Source organism: Polypterus senegalus, chromosome 5, assembly GCF_016835505.1.
Source record: "Polypterus senegalus isolate Bchr_013 chromosome 5, ASM1683550v1, whole genome shotgun sequence".
Lineage (NCBI taxonomy): Eukaryota > Metazoa > Chordata > Cladistia > Polypteriformes > Polypteridae > Polypterus > Polypterus senegalus.
Genome location: NC_053158.1, coordinates 76,209,661 through 76,224,737, shown reverse-complemented (window position 1 = coordinate 76,224,737; position 15,077 = coordinate 76,209,661). Strand labels below are relative to the sequence as shown.

The 15,077-nt window shown below is 43.5% G+C and overlaps 1 protein-coding gene across 1 annotated transcript in view; it reads right to left on the bottom strand.

Annotated features, from left to right (window-relative positions):
* lpin2 (lipin 2) overlaps positions 1 to 12,003 on the bottom strand; it is a 112,974-nt gene extending 100,971 nt beyond the window's left edge. The window contains exon 1 of the mRNA XM_039754840.1: positions 11,769 to 12,003. The gene's annotated coding sequence lies outside the window, so the exon portion shown is untranslated. The remainder of the gene's footprint in view (positions 1 to 11,768) is intronic.
* Between the last annotated feature and the right edge of the window lie 3,074 nt (positions 12,004 to 15,077).

Here is a 15,077-nt window from a genome sequence, read left to right as displayed (position 1 = left end):
GTTTCCCATTCAATCCCATGCAGCTTCACCAGATCTGCCAGGAAGAATGGGATGAACTGCTCAAATCCAGGTGTGAAAAACTTGTAGTAACTTACCCAAGGAAACGCAAAGATGTACTGTAATTGCTGCCAAAGGTACTTCTAAAAAGTACTGAGTTATGAATTCATATAGTATATGAATGAGAAATTTCAGTTTTTCATTTTTTAATTTGCAAACCTTTCGAAAAAGATTTCATGCTGTCTACGAGTTACTAGATGTAGATTGATAGGGAAAATGTCAAATTTATCAATTTAATATTAAATCTACAACACAATAAAGTGGGCAAAAAAGGGAGGAGTCTGAATACTTTCTGAATCCACTAAATATATATATATATAAAGTAGTGTGCAAAAATATTAACAACATGTAAAAAACAATCAAAGGTGCTTAAAAAATAATGACATGGAAACTTACTAAATATATAAAATAACTGCAAAGAGCAACAGAAAATTTAATTAAATCTATTTGGTGTGCCCACCCATTGCCCTTACAATTTCTCAGTTTTCTTAGATATACTACAGTGCAGTTTTATAAGAAAACTAGTTGGTAATTTGTTCCAAGCATCTTTGAGAAATTGCCACAGTTCTTCTGTAGATTTTAGCTGTTTTGCTTGCTTCTGTCTTTCCAGACAATCCCAGACAGTCTCTATTAAGTTGAGATCAGGATTCTGTGGAGGCGGGAAGGTCATTACATCTGCTGCAGAGCTCCTTTTTAATTTTGCTCAAGACAGTTGTCTATAACCTTAGCTGTGTGTACAGAGTCATTGTCCTGCTGCAAAATGAAGTTGTGACCAATCAGACCCCTCCCTGATGGTTCTGCATGATGGCTGAAAATCTGTTTGTACTTCTCAGAATTAAGAACTTCATAATGTCCAAATCACTACCTCTGTTGCAGAAATGCAGCCCTAAACCTTCAGGGTACTTCTATTGTACCTCACTGTTGGCTGCAGACACTCTTCTCCTACTGTTTAAATGTAGAAATGCCTCCCGTTTACAACATATATTTCAGATGTTGAGTAGTCAGTCTAAAGCACTTGCTGATATAGTTTAGCACTCCAGTCCTTATGTTCTTGTTAGTCACTTGCCTTTACTTCCACTTTGGAGGAATGTCTTTTTGGCAGCAACTCTTCCATGAAAGGTGTACTTGGTTTCCACCAGTTTTTGTGAGTTCATAGCTGGTAGCACTAATAAGTTTTTTCTGATTTTGAAATGACATGATTTATCTCTTGCTTGGAGCAATCAGTTTTCATGGCCAACAACATCATCTGTGGACCTCAATCTTGCCCATTTCCTTGTTCTTGATCAGAAGACCTTGGATAGCACATACTGAAACTCTTGCTGGCACAAAATATCTGCTTGGCAGAGAACTTTCTAATGCAGGATAACCACCTTATGTCTTGTTGCTATGCTTACTTTTTCATTGATGTAAGAATTTATGATTTGAAGATTAAAATGTCACACCTGTCACCCCAACCCACATTTTAGTTTGATTGTGCTTCACCCATTTACTGTTTTAATTAATCAGTTTTGTTCAATCAAGTTACTATGTCACTGATCATTAGCAAATGTTTGGTACCTTTGTTAAATTGTGCACAAGGCTATATACAATGTAATCAAGATTAATCTGAAAAGTGGTTTAGTAATGCACACTATTTTCTTTACCAAAACAGAAATATGTCTCTTTTCTAAGAGAAAATAAATAGAGACACCAGACCCAACAATGCAGATGAGCTGAAGGCCACTATCAAAGCACCCTGGGCTTCCATAACGCCTCAGCAGTGCCACAGGCTGATCACCCCCATGTCACGCTGCACTGATGCAGTAATTCATGCAAAAGGAGGGGAGACAAAGTACTGAGTGCACACATGGACAGACATTTCAGTAGGCCAAAATTTCTGTATTAAAAATCACTTTTTATTGGTCTTATGTAATATTATAATTTTCTGAGATATTGAATTTTGAGTTTTCATTACCTGTAGACCATAATGGAGTTTGCATGTTCTCCCCGTGTCTGCGTGGGTTTCCTCCGGGCACTCCGGTTTCCTCCCACAATCAAAGACATGCAGGTTAGGTGGATTGGCGATTCTAAATTGGCCCGGGTGTGTGCTTGGTGTGTGGATGTGTTTGTGTGTGTCCTGCGGTGGGTTGGCACCCTGCCCAGGATTGGTTCCTGCCTTGTGCCCTGTGTTGGCTGGGATTGGCTCCAGCAGACCCCCGTGACCCTGTATTCAGATTCAGCGGGTTAGAAACTGGATGGATGTAGACCATAATCATCAAAATGAAAAGAAATGAATTACTGAAAATAAATTAACTTTTCCATGATATTCTAATTTATTGAGATGCACCTGTATATGACATATATATATACAGTATACATATATATACAGTATATATATATATATATATATATATACAGTATATATATATATATACTGTATATATATATAGTGTTTTGTGTGATTATTTTACTGAATAACAAATTCTACACTGAAATTATGTCAATAGTGATATTTTTATTCAAAAGCACTGTAAAATAAAATTATTTTTATATTTAGGCTTCAGTATTTTTTAATTAGTCTAAAGTGACTCAAGGACAAAAAGTTGACTGTCTGACAATGGCACGATATATTTTATACAAATAAATAAATACAGTGACTGTGTTGACAGTTTAACTGGTACCCAAAGATCATGATGTAAAACAGAGGCCTTTGTCACGCACGCGCGAGTAGGAGGCCGCGGATTGATTCGATAACACCTGGGAAACCATTCGCCGCCAGGGAATGGTGGGGTATTAACTTTCTCCCTCTGCTTCCTCATAGAAAGAAAGACCTTCCTGCACCATAGGCTGGATTGACCGCAGTCGTACTTCCGCCCTTCCTCCGCCATCTTGCCCTGGCGTCATCCTTCCCATCCTCCCTTGCGGTCCTTCCCAGCATTCCTCCACTTCCGGCTCCACCCCAATAAAATGGCCGCGACGCCAGGAGTCGGCGTCGCGCATTATGAACTGTTTTGTTTATAATTTTGACCGTTTTTTTTTGTGCTGTGTACAATATACGGGGCCGGAAACCCCAACCCTTGCTGTCTCCTCGGTCCTTTACATCTGGCGAGCGGCAGGATAGAGATCCCGGAATGCGGAGGGACAGGACCTCAACACGGTGCTGCAGGCGATGAATGACCAGCTCCAGGCTGCAGCTGCGCAAGCCGCCACCACCGGGAGCTGGAGGCCACGAAGGCCAGGTTAGTGGAAGCCCAACGGGCGAGACCAGACCCGCCCAGGCAGCCGCCTCATCCTTTAGTCCGATGGGCCCCCGGAGGGCGTGGGCCTACCTGGGCATGTTTGAGAGGGCGGCCACCGGAGCGAGTGGCAGCGGTCAGTGGGCGTCCATCCTGGCGCCATACCTGAAGGGACCCGCGCTGCGGGCCTATTATGACCTCCCTGAGGAGGAGGCCGCTAATTACGACCTCCTCAAGCCCGAAATACTGGCCCGCTACGGCATTAGCCGGGCCAGCAGGCGGCGAATGGCGGAACTGGGTCTTTGACCCTGAAAAGCCCTTCGCGCCCAGGCGTTGAGTTCTGGGGCAAGATGGGCGCTGGCTACGGCCAGAGGCCCCGACGGGCGGAAAGTGGTCGGCGGGTGGCCTGTGAAGGCCTGGTCAATGCGATGCCCAGGTCCCTCGCCCAGCAGGTCCGGGGACACGCCTATCAGAACATGTCGGGCCTCCTCGACGTCCTGGAGCGTCAGTTGGCGGTCCTCCGACTTGGGGGGTCAGAAAAGCCTGCTCGCGGGAACCGGCAGGGGCGGGCGGCCACCCGAGCCCCTCGACGCGCTGCAGAAGCGCCAGCCAGAGCCAGAGAGAAACCGGGACCGCCGCGCTGTTTCAAGTGTGGCGAGACCGGTCACCTGCTACCAAACTGCCCCATCACATCGCCCGGAGCCTATGGACTGCAGCTGGACATCGTCGGAGAGGTATTGTACCCGCGCATCCCTTGGCGAGTCGAATACAGGAGTGGTGTTGCTAAATGGGCACGCCGTGGTGGCTTTGTTTGATTCCGGCAGCAACATTACCATTGTTGCTCGCCGTTTTGTCTTACCGCAACAGTGGTTAAAACAGCATTTGTTGGTCACCTGTGTGCATGGGGGGACTAGGTCATATCGTTCCGCTCACTGCTATGTCACCTGGAAGGGGAACCAATCAAATGGCGGTCGCTGTGTTACCTGACCCCCTTCCCAGTGATTTTGGGACAAGACTGGTCTAAAAGAATCAGCGGTAAGCCATTCGCGCTCGGGGCCTCGTTGGATCTTGTTATGAGGGGAAAAGGCACCCCTCCCGCGGCCTCCACGCCGTGCACAAGGGCAGGCCCTATGGGGCTGGTGTCTCGGGGACCTTTCGTGGCTACGGACCTTGACCGGAAGATTCCGCGGAGAAGGGACTAGCCAGGAACTCTTCCCGGGCCCAGGCCCCAAGACCCTCGGCGGCCTGGACCATCAATTTCGTCCACGCCGGCCTCCTTTAAGAGGGAGCAGTGGAATGATGACTCCCTGCGCTTTGCCGGAATGCGTCGTTCTGCCTAACAGCTCAACAGCGGACGGATCCACACGCGGGAACCCTTCTTTGTCCTTGAGAATGATCTGTTGTACCGAAAGTGGCTACCCATGAGGCGAGGTGCGGAAGTTGTTGCTAATTCAGCGTACCTTCCGGCGGGAGATATGCGAGTTGGCACATGCTCACCTCCTAGGCGCCCACCTCGGGGCCGAAAAAACACTGGAGAGGATTAAGCTCCGCTTTTACTGGCCTGGGATCAATGAGGAGGTCCGGCGGTTCTGTCAATCCTGTCGAGTGCCAGACCCGCCAGATTCCTAGGAGGGACCGTGCTCCTCTAGTCCCTATTCCCCTCGTGGACATCCCCTTCGAAAGGATAGGGGTCGATTTGGTGGGACCCTGGAGCCCTCAACCCGTGGCCACAAGTATATCCTAGTCATGGTGGACTATGCCACCCGGTACCCAGAGGCGGTTCCCCTGCGCCCGCTAATACTAAAAGCATCGCACGGGAACTGGTTAATTTGTTTTCGCGTGGGCATACCCAAGGAGGTCCTCACGGACCAGGGTGCGCCCTTCACTTCGGATACGTTCAAGGAGGTAGCCAAATTACTGCAGATAAAGCACCTGAAAGCGTCAGTCTATCACCCGCAAACTGGCGGGTTGGTGAGCGTTTAATCAGGCGCTTAAGCAGATGCTCCGCAAGGTAGTCAGCGGGCGGCAGGAACTGGGACCAGCTCCTCCCGCTCGTGCTTTTGCCTACCGGGAGGTACCCCAGGCCTCTACAGGCTTCTCCCCATTTGAATTACTATACGGGCGACAACCCCGGGAATCCTCGACATCCTAAAAGAAGGCTGGGAGGCGAGGCTCTTCCCTCCTCTAACATTTTGAGAGCGTGGCGCAACTGCGCGACCGACTCACAAAGATCAGGCCCCTCCTAAAGAGCACGCGTGACTCGTGCGCAAGCAGCGCAGGCCGGTGTTACAACCGCAACTCCGTCCTCAGGGAGTTCCGCCGGGGACCGAGTTATGGTGCTCGTCCCGACCTCCCACTCGAAGCTGCTCGCTCACTGGCAAGGGCCTTACGAGGTTAAGGAGAGAAAGGACTCGTCGACTATTTGGTGAAACAGCCCAATGCGTCGACCGAGTGAGAGGATCTATCATGTCAACCTGTTAAAGCCCTGGAGATAGAGAGGAGCTCCCAGCTCCCATAGGTCACTCTCCCTTTCGCAAGCACAACTGCCCTTAACCTCGGCGAAGAGCTGACCCCAAGCAGCGGCAGGAGTTAGCCCAAACACTCCGAGCCATCCCGAGGTAGTGGCGAGTCACCCGGCGGACCGCTGATTGCCACGATATAGTCACGGGCCGGGGTAATCGTCCGGGAGAGGCCCTACCGACTCCGGAGGCAAAGCAGCGCAGAGGTCGAACTGGAGGTGAAGCGTATGTTGGACATGGACATAATTGAAGAGAGCCATAGTCCCTGGTCCAGCCCTATTGTCCTCGTCTCCAAGCCAGGCGGCTCCTGGAGGTTCTGTAATGACTTTAGGCGTCTGAATCAGATCTCCAAGTTCGATGCCTACCCCATGCCCCGCATTGGCGACCTCCTTGGCGGCTGGAGTGCGGCTCGGTATCTGACTACCCTTGACATGACAAAGGGTATTGGCAAATTCCTTTAACGGCATCCGCAAAGGAGAAAACGGCCTTTAGCACCCCTAGCGGGCACTGGCAGTACAAGGTCCTCCCATTTGGGCTGCGGGGCCCGGCGACCTTCCAGCGTCTGGTAGATAGAGTGCTGAAGCCCCACCAGTCCTATAGTGCCGCCTACCTGGATGGCGTTGTCATCTATTCCGGCACCTGGGAGGAGCATCTACTGCAGGACGCAGCTGTCATCCGAACACTGACTAAAGCCGGCCTCAGCATAAACCCCGGAAGTGTTTTTGGATTAAAGGAGGCCAAATATTTAGGCTACCTCGTGGGACAAGGACAGGTGCGGCCACAGAGCTCCAAAGTTAAAGACATCTTAGAATGGCCCGTCCGAATACCAAGAAACAGGTGCAGGCTTTCTTGGGGCTTGCGGGTTACTACCGCCGGTTTGTTCCCGTTTCTCGAAGAGCAGCACCCTTGACTGACCTGACAAAAGGCGCCCCTATCGTGGTGTGGACCGACAAAGCAGAACAGCGTTCAGTGACCTAAAGAAGGCCCTAACGTCGGCACCTGTGTTACGGACGCCCGATTTTGGGCTCCGTTTATTCTCCAGACCGGCGCGGACACAGGCCTGGGTGCCGTGCTGAGCCAAAGCGTCGATGGTGTCGAGCACCCTGTGATGTACCTTAGCGGAAACTGATGGACCGGGGGACCGGTGCGCGGCAGTGGAGAGGGAGGCCTTGGCCATTAAGTGGGCAGTGACCCACCTCCGTTACTACCTGCTGGGTCGCGAATTCGCTCTGGTGACTGATCACGCTGCACTTCAGTGGATGTCCCTACACAAAGAGTCGAATCCGCGGGTCACCAGGTGGTTCCTGGACTTACAGCCGTATAAGTTCACTGTCACTTATCGGCGGGGCACCCTTCAGGCCAATGCCGATGCCCTCTCTCGTATTCACGACCTCTCGGTTAGGTCCGCCCGACCTGACGGTCCTGGGCTAAGGGGGGGATCGTGTCACGCACGCGAGTAGGAGGCAGCGGATTGATTCGATAACACCTGGGAAACCATTCGCCGCCAGGGAATGGTGGGGGATTAACTTTCTCCCTCTGCTTCCTCGTAGAAAGAAAGACCTTCCTGCACCATAGGCTTGGATTGACCGCAGTCGCGTACTTCCGCCCTTCCTCCGCCATCTTGCCCTGACGTCATCCTTCCCATCCTCCCTTGCGGTCCTTCCCAGCATTCCTCCACTTCCGGCTCCACCCCAATAAAATGGCGCGGCGCCAGGAGTCGGCGTCGCGCATTATGAACTGTTTTGTTTATAATTTTGACCGGTTTTTTTTGTGCTGTGTACAATATACGGGGCCGGAAACCCCAACCCTTATTGCTGTCTCCTCGGTCCTTCACACCTTACAGAATGTTATTTTTTTTAAGCCAAGGATGCTTGAGCTTTGATTTGTGTCTTGAGATTGCATAAATGCAATAAAACAGTGTGTTTATGTTGCACTCAGGAAAAAAATATATTGTGCTGAGATTCTGCCATTTAAAAAGAAGTCTGGCATTGCTCTTCATGTCATTACCTGTCTCCCTTTGCAGCAACATTTTGTCCCCAAGGATTTGTTTTCATGCAGCTTATGAATTCTGTTTGTGTTACTTTGACAGTTTTCTAGCGGTTAGGGCGTGCTTTTTTCTAGTTTAATTTTACTGTCATGTAGACACAGTACAATGAATTTTTATTTTTGCATGTCTCTTCAGAAAAGTGACAGTAATGCAATATCAACAAAACACAGGTTTCATAGAATGCAACATATGCATACAATTATACACAAGACATACATAAGCATTTGTTATTATGACTACATGTTTGGTAAACTTTTGATATGTTGATAGTGCGTCTGAAACTAATTATGTAAATCTGAATGGTCCTAGAGAAATGCAACTGTGTGGAATGGCTGATGTCTTTATTAATCCTGTTTGCATTTTTAAGGCAGTGAATGTTATAGACGCCCTGAACAAAAGGCTACCTGGTACTGATAATGTTCTGTGCCAACTGCAGTCTTCAGTGCTATATGATCTAGAACCAAGCAGGTATCACATACCAGGATGTTATTCAGCCAATATGGATAGACTCCAGTTAAGCACTTGCCAAATTTAGTTAAAACAGACAGAGAAGTCTAAGCTTTATCAGATGTCTAAAGAAGTAAAAGCACTGGTAAGTCTTCTCAATAACAGCTCAAATGTGCTCTGACGTCATTTTATATAAGTGATATAACAGATTATGAACATGATTATACAATTATCCTCCCTGTAGAGCCATATTTGTATCCTTGTTTACTACTTTTTAACTTTTTGAAAATGTAATAAATATTTATACACTCAGCAATATATCGTTATGATGGTCATGTCATTATGGTGTTATTTTGCTTGTTTTTCTTGTGGACAAGGCCATTTTGCTCTACTTTTCCTATAAAACCATTTTGTTTATGTCAAAGATGTTAATTTTTGCTCTCATGTTTGGATGCCATTAATTCATCATACAATGCTTTTTCAAAATTGTAGTGTGGCAAGAACATTATTCGTGGATTCAGAAAACAATAGCAAACATCTTTTGTAGTTTAGCTAGGGAAAACCAAATCTAGATAGCACAAGGATGTTTTTGCTTGCTGAGTTTAAACTTGTGTGTATTAGTTGTTTGATGATCGGCATATTAGACTTTTCTTTGTTATTTTGACCTGTCTGCTAATCCCTGTGTCTGCTCTGTTGTGTATTTTGGCACCTCCCTTAGTGTTAGAAGAAGATAAGACTTATTTCGAATAAGATTTTAATGCTAGGATGTTTGAATGTTCTATTCCCTAAGACAGTGGTATTTGTTTTAGCATAGCTTGCTCGTGTTTTCCTGTGTCTCAGTAGAAGTCACTTTAGTCACTTTAAGTGCTCTCTCCCGATTATACTGTTTCCTTCAAACTTCCTGAGATGATAGCACATATTTGTATGAAAGAGAATAAACCAGTGAAGAGCTCCAATAGAGTGATCATGAGAGAAATAAAAGAAAGACAGAATTTAATGAGACAAAATGAGGAAAATATGCAGCCTGTAGCTATGAAGAGCTTTTAGACAACTGGTGAGGTAACGTCAAATGTTCACGATTACCAATGAGGTCAAGGAAACTACAAAAACCTTTTTTTATTTCATTTTCACATCCTGCATAGAAGTAACATCGTAATTAGCATCTTGACAAACTTGCCTAAATTTATGCTATTTTATTCCTTTATTTATATAAAAACAGTCACCTTTGAACACATAAACAAAAAAAAATTTTTCATTCCTTTAGACAGGTTTTCTCCAGGTTGTTCAGGTTAACCACATGATGCCGGTGCATTGCAGTTTTTAAACAGTGCCACAAATTCTCAATTGGCCTGGAACTTTCCACTAAGCCATTGTAGAACAGCCAATTTTTTTTGTTCTTGAGTCACATTAGGATTACTTTAGCCTTGTGTTTGGGTTTGTTCTCTTTTGCCAGTCTCCCTCACTGTAACATGCTCTGTACTATTTGCTTGTATTTTTCATTACCCATTACTCCTTGTATTTAATTCAGATGCACAGCCTCTACTGAAAAAACAGCCCAACATCATAATAGTCCCACTACCATGCTTCACTTGTGGTATGTTGTTTTGTGAGGTTCAGGTAACTGTTACAGTTAAATTGCACATCACTCTTTGAAATTAGTCCACAAACTATGTTAGTCTCAATTAACCACAAATACTCTTCTCACATTGCAACTGGGCCACTCTTATGTTTTTTTTTTTTGTTTTGTTTTGATAGCTGACTGGCGCTCCTTTATTCCAAATCCATGCTACTGAAATCTGCACAGGACAACACAGGAGCTTGATTTTTTAATCATGAAAAGAAGAATTTCTAAAAAAAGATGTTTTTTAAAGATGTGTGGGTATTTTGAAGAAAATACAAATATCTTTAAAGGTTTAAAATTAATATTAGACATACCCTTGCCATATAAAAGACAAAGATATTTGTACTAATTCTTCTAAGATTCTGATGCATTAAATGTTTATTTGATATGCATACTATATTTGCACTAAAGGCTAAGCATACAGTAATTGTTGAAAATGCAAAATACTTGTTTTTTTTCTCTGGTCTATCTTCTCTTGCTTTTTTAAAGCCCTAATTACTGTATACTGCACAAATGTGTAAAGATAAAAAATAAAGATAATATTATATTACATGTACAACTACGTACAAGTGAAAATGGTTTCTCAGATAAGGCTGGTTTCTGCCTTGAGCCAAGTGCTGCTGGAAGAAGCTGAATTTGATTAAAAGAATTTGAGAATGTTGCGTTTAAATTTAAAAATGAAACCACAGTTGGATTTTTTGATTCTACAAATAGCACAATGTGAAAATGAGAGAAAGTGTGTTAGATAAGACCACTTTTTTATTTACTATACAACAAACCGTTAACACCTCCAAACACCCTCCTTATTGTGTAAGCTCAATTCTATCTTTGAAAGGTTGCAGATAACAAAACTTGACTGGTTATGTTGTAGCCTGAATGGCCTTCTCTGGCATTTTGTACTTCATGTTGACTATTTTCTTATTACCTAACTTGTGCTACAGGAAAATGTGACAAGATCTGCATCTGAGGTCACAGAGACAGACTGTGTTGTGGTATTTTTTTTTTTATTTGCTGTTTGCAATACAGGAAATTGTATATAAATAATCTCTGCAAATTAAATGAAGCTTTACAGTCAATGCATGGTAGCAAAGATCTAATCACACACTACTCAACCGGTTATTTATCAAGATGAAGATATGTAACTATATTGTTTCTAAATGTATTTGCAATGCTATCTTAATGTTAAACTATCTATATATTATAACAGCTGAGATTGAAATGCTGATGGTAGCTACAGCACTGTAAATTATGGGAAAAGGGCGATGTGGGTGTTATATGATAGCATTAATACTGATTACTGTATTTAGTACAAAGGGAGTTAAAATGTGCCAGTTCTATTCACGGGCAGTGCAACTTATTGACGTGTTTCATAAAATACTCAATAACTGGATTATGATAAAGGTTACATAAAACCGATCTGCAGTAAACTCCTGCATCGCTAGCGACTGTAATGTATCGTTCCATCTATTTAGACCTCAAGGATAGTAATATGGCTCGCCAGAGAATAAAAAATGAATTGAAACGAATCAGAAACGGTGACGGCTATAACTAACTAACCTAACGGATAGAATGTCTGACATCAATCTGTAGAAATACGATACCGCTGCAAAAAGCACGTCACTGTGCTAGTTTTGAATCCTTGTGACGTCGGTGCGAAATAGCAAGCAATGAAATCGCCACCGACGACACGTTGCATCTCAGCACAGTACGCCATGCAGTAACGGCAGCACACACGCATGTTACTATGTGGCAGTCTCTAGAGGCCAGCCAGGCTGGCCATACAAGAATGAATTAGGGGGTGGGGAGGCGGCACTGACATAGGAGAGAGAGAGAGAGCTGTCATTAGTGACGGACTGCCTTACCTTTGAAGAACTTAGAAGCTCGGAATTAGCCACAGAGATGGTCGTCCCGTAAGGGCTGTGGCTCTGCGTGACGCATTCACATAGCCTCCATTAGAGAGGTTATCTTGGTACCGGCCGATCATTCATCCCTCACCTCCAGCTGAGTGCGCCTGTGTTTTCTGTCAGTTCGTCGCGGTCACAGGCAGACAACTAGCGAGCTGACTCCACTCGACTCCCTCCCAGGCTGAAAGACTGGGCACGTGATGCGTTGAGCTACGAGCCTATCACGTGACACGCGGGGAAACTCCAGCGTGTGGCTCAGAGGCAACTGAGAACGAACGGTATATCCGTGAGAGGAAGCAAGAACATTTTAAATTTCAGCATTTAATATGCTCAGAAAAAAATAAACAAACGATGTATAAGTTGCCACCCCAGGTAAATGAATATTTCTTCTTATACCCTCCGCCCAGTCCCAGTTGATGCGAGCAAACAGCTTGTCAACTCGCACGTCAAAGCCTAAAGGGAAAAATGACTGAAAAAAACGTTTTCACTCAGCAGAGTATGATTCAGAGTTTAGGAAATGATTCCGAACATGACTTTGCGCAAACACTATGCACTAAAGGTAAGGCCCTTAGCATAATGTAAATTGGTTATGTGCATCCCTGAAAGTACATATTTTTAAAGCATTTTTATTGACAGTACTCCCCAAGAGTATTTAGCATAATATAAGTACGTATTTGAGAAAGAAGTCTGGCAGAGTGCATACGTCTGGTAAATGAGAGCTAGGAGCCAGAGAAAGGGTACCTTAATTTTGAGGTTCCCCAGCCTGCCATGCACTTCTGATAAGGCCAGGCAAGAGTCTCGCTTGTCGTCTTTCACCTTTGCAAAATACATTTTAGCCTTAGTGGACACTGGCAGTGAATATGACAGAGTAAATGATGAATGCCAAGAAAGATGGTTATCATTTTATTTGTCCCCGTGGGGAAATTTATCTTTTTACAGAAACTCGATAAATAAATATTATGAAGAACAAACCTCCTCTCAAATACACATCAGAACGACTACAAAGAAGGAAAACATTGATTTGGCTAAAGATGAAAAGAACAGTCTCAATCACTTTTACCAGAATTGATTAATGTACAGGAATTTAACTTGGTGGCTTTGTAGCTGCTTATAACAGAACACAAAGTCACACAGGCAATAACACAAGTTGAACAACATACATTATAAACAGTGGCAGAATTGTGCAATTTTGAAATAATGATGTGCATGTGAAAGTGTCTATGTACAGTGTGTATGTACATGTGTATATGTACATATACTGTACATACACACATATACTCACCTTCATGCAGCATATGAGAGAATACACGAATAAGCAAGGAAGATGGGCTAAATTGCTGGTTTGTGAGGGCAATGGCTCTGTGAAAGAAACTGTTCAGGTGGCTGATAGTATTATTTTAATTGACATATAGCATTTACAAGGTGGGAGTTTTTCAAGCAAGTAATAAGTCAGCAGTGATTCTGTCGACAAGGTTTAGGACATTAGATGCATACAGGTCTGCAACAGATGAAAGAGCATAGCCATTTATTTACTTAATAGACCTCACAACACTCTGTAATATATTTTTGTACAGGGACAGTGAGGCAAGGCATTATGCAAGGCGTATTGCCCTACGTATGAGGGAGCCACAGTAGCATTGTTGAATGATTTGTTGTCTTAAAGTACTAGCATGTCATGTACAACATTGTTCATAATGGTGCTCAGTTTTTTTCTTATTCTTTCCTTCACTACCACCTCTTGGAGGTCCAGAGTGCATCCTATAACTGAGCCTGCCTTTTTAATTAGCTTGTTGCATTTGGTGGACCTCTCTTGAAGTGATGTTAAAATCTCAGCACACTACAGCACTGAAAATACCAGTGGACATCCCAGAGGTATAGAATATGCATAGATAGATGACACTTTATTTGTCCCCAAGGAATTTGGCTGTTCTACCGAAGCTCAATAAATAAATGATCAAATATTATTATATTATGGCAAATAACAACAACCATGAATTGAACAACAACATCCTCTCAAACACGCACTATAATAATTAAAAAGAGAAAAACTTCTGACTTTTCTGAAGATAAAAAGACCTGTCACAGTGAGGAATTATAAAGTTGTAGTACTGTTGAATTAAAGGACCCCTAGTATTATTTTTTACATTCTTATGATAAATAATTTGCTGGCTGAAAGTACTGTGTTAGTGTGTCAGAGAGAGGATGGGCAGCATTTTTTATAATGACACTCTAGTTTGTCTTCATTAGGAATAAAGAAATGTACAGTATGGAAGTTAAGCAGGTCCAAGATGCATATTGAAAGCATAGTTATTCTACAGATACCCAGACATTGGCAGACAGTTCAGATGGTCATGGAAATCTTGTCCAACAGCCTGGGAGTAAGCACTTAGAGACCACATTCGTTTTACCATGAGAAGGAAAGGGACATTTACTAGGCAGACTGAAGCCAGACAAAGACTCTTGAAAGGGTAAGTGTAGAGACCACATTTGTAAGATAGTAAAGATTGTGCCACATTTTTCATTTTAGCAGGCTCTGGGTATCTTGGATTTCAGCATGAGTAGAAGAAATACTTTGGAAAACTATTCATCATCCAGTATGAAATTTTAAAAATTTGGTAACAAAAACAGAGTGATTAGCAGTGCTACATCTCCATGTGGCAAATAGGCACAATTTAAAATTTATGGACAAAGAGGTTCCAATTCAACATGAAACAGATTAGTATTCTTATCCTAAACCATTATATACCTTTTTTGTGTTTTGAGTCTTCTATACTTGTTTGCCTTTTGTAGGGTCAAAGCTATAGTTTTAACATTTTAACACAGAGATGTCAACATTTCCATTGTAACAATTGTTTTTTTTCCAGAATCTTTGTCCAAATGACCAAACCATGTCACAGTGCTGCACAGAGTTAGTTTATGTTGTCTTATTTGTGGAATAATGTCCATTTGAATACTTTTGCTGAAAGTATATTTCTTTCTTTCATAAGAGTCTACCTAAGCTAACTTAAAATTAGCAAAAGTAAGCAAGGGCAGAAATGAAATTGCTAAATAATCATCTAACATGCTATATTTGACTTGGAATTTTATTTTTAAATATAAGCACACTTTTCATGTAAACTGTCTCTGAAAGCTAAACACCCAAAAGTTCAATGTAAAGTTTATGGTTAAGGTGGCTGCTGTCTTGATTCTCATTGTCTCATTCTGTTGTCTTTTAATTTTGTTTGTTACCATACTATAGTATATGTGCTTTCCAATATAAAAAGTATT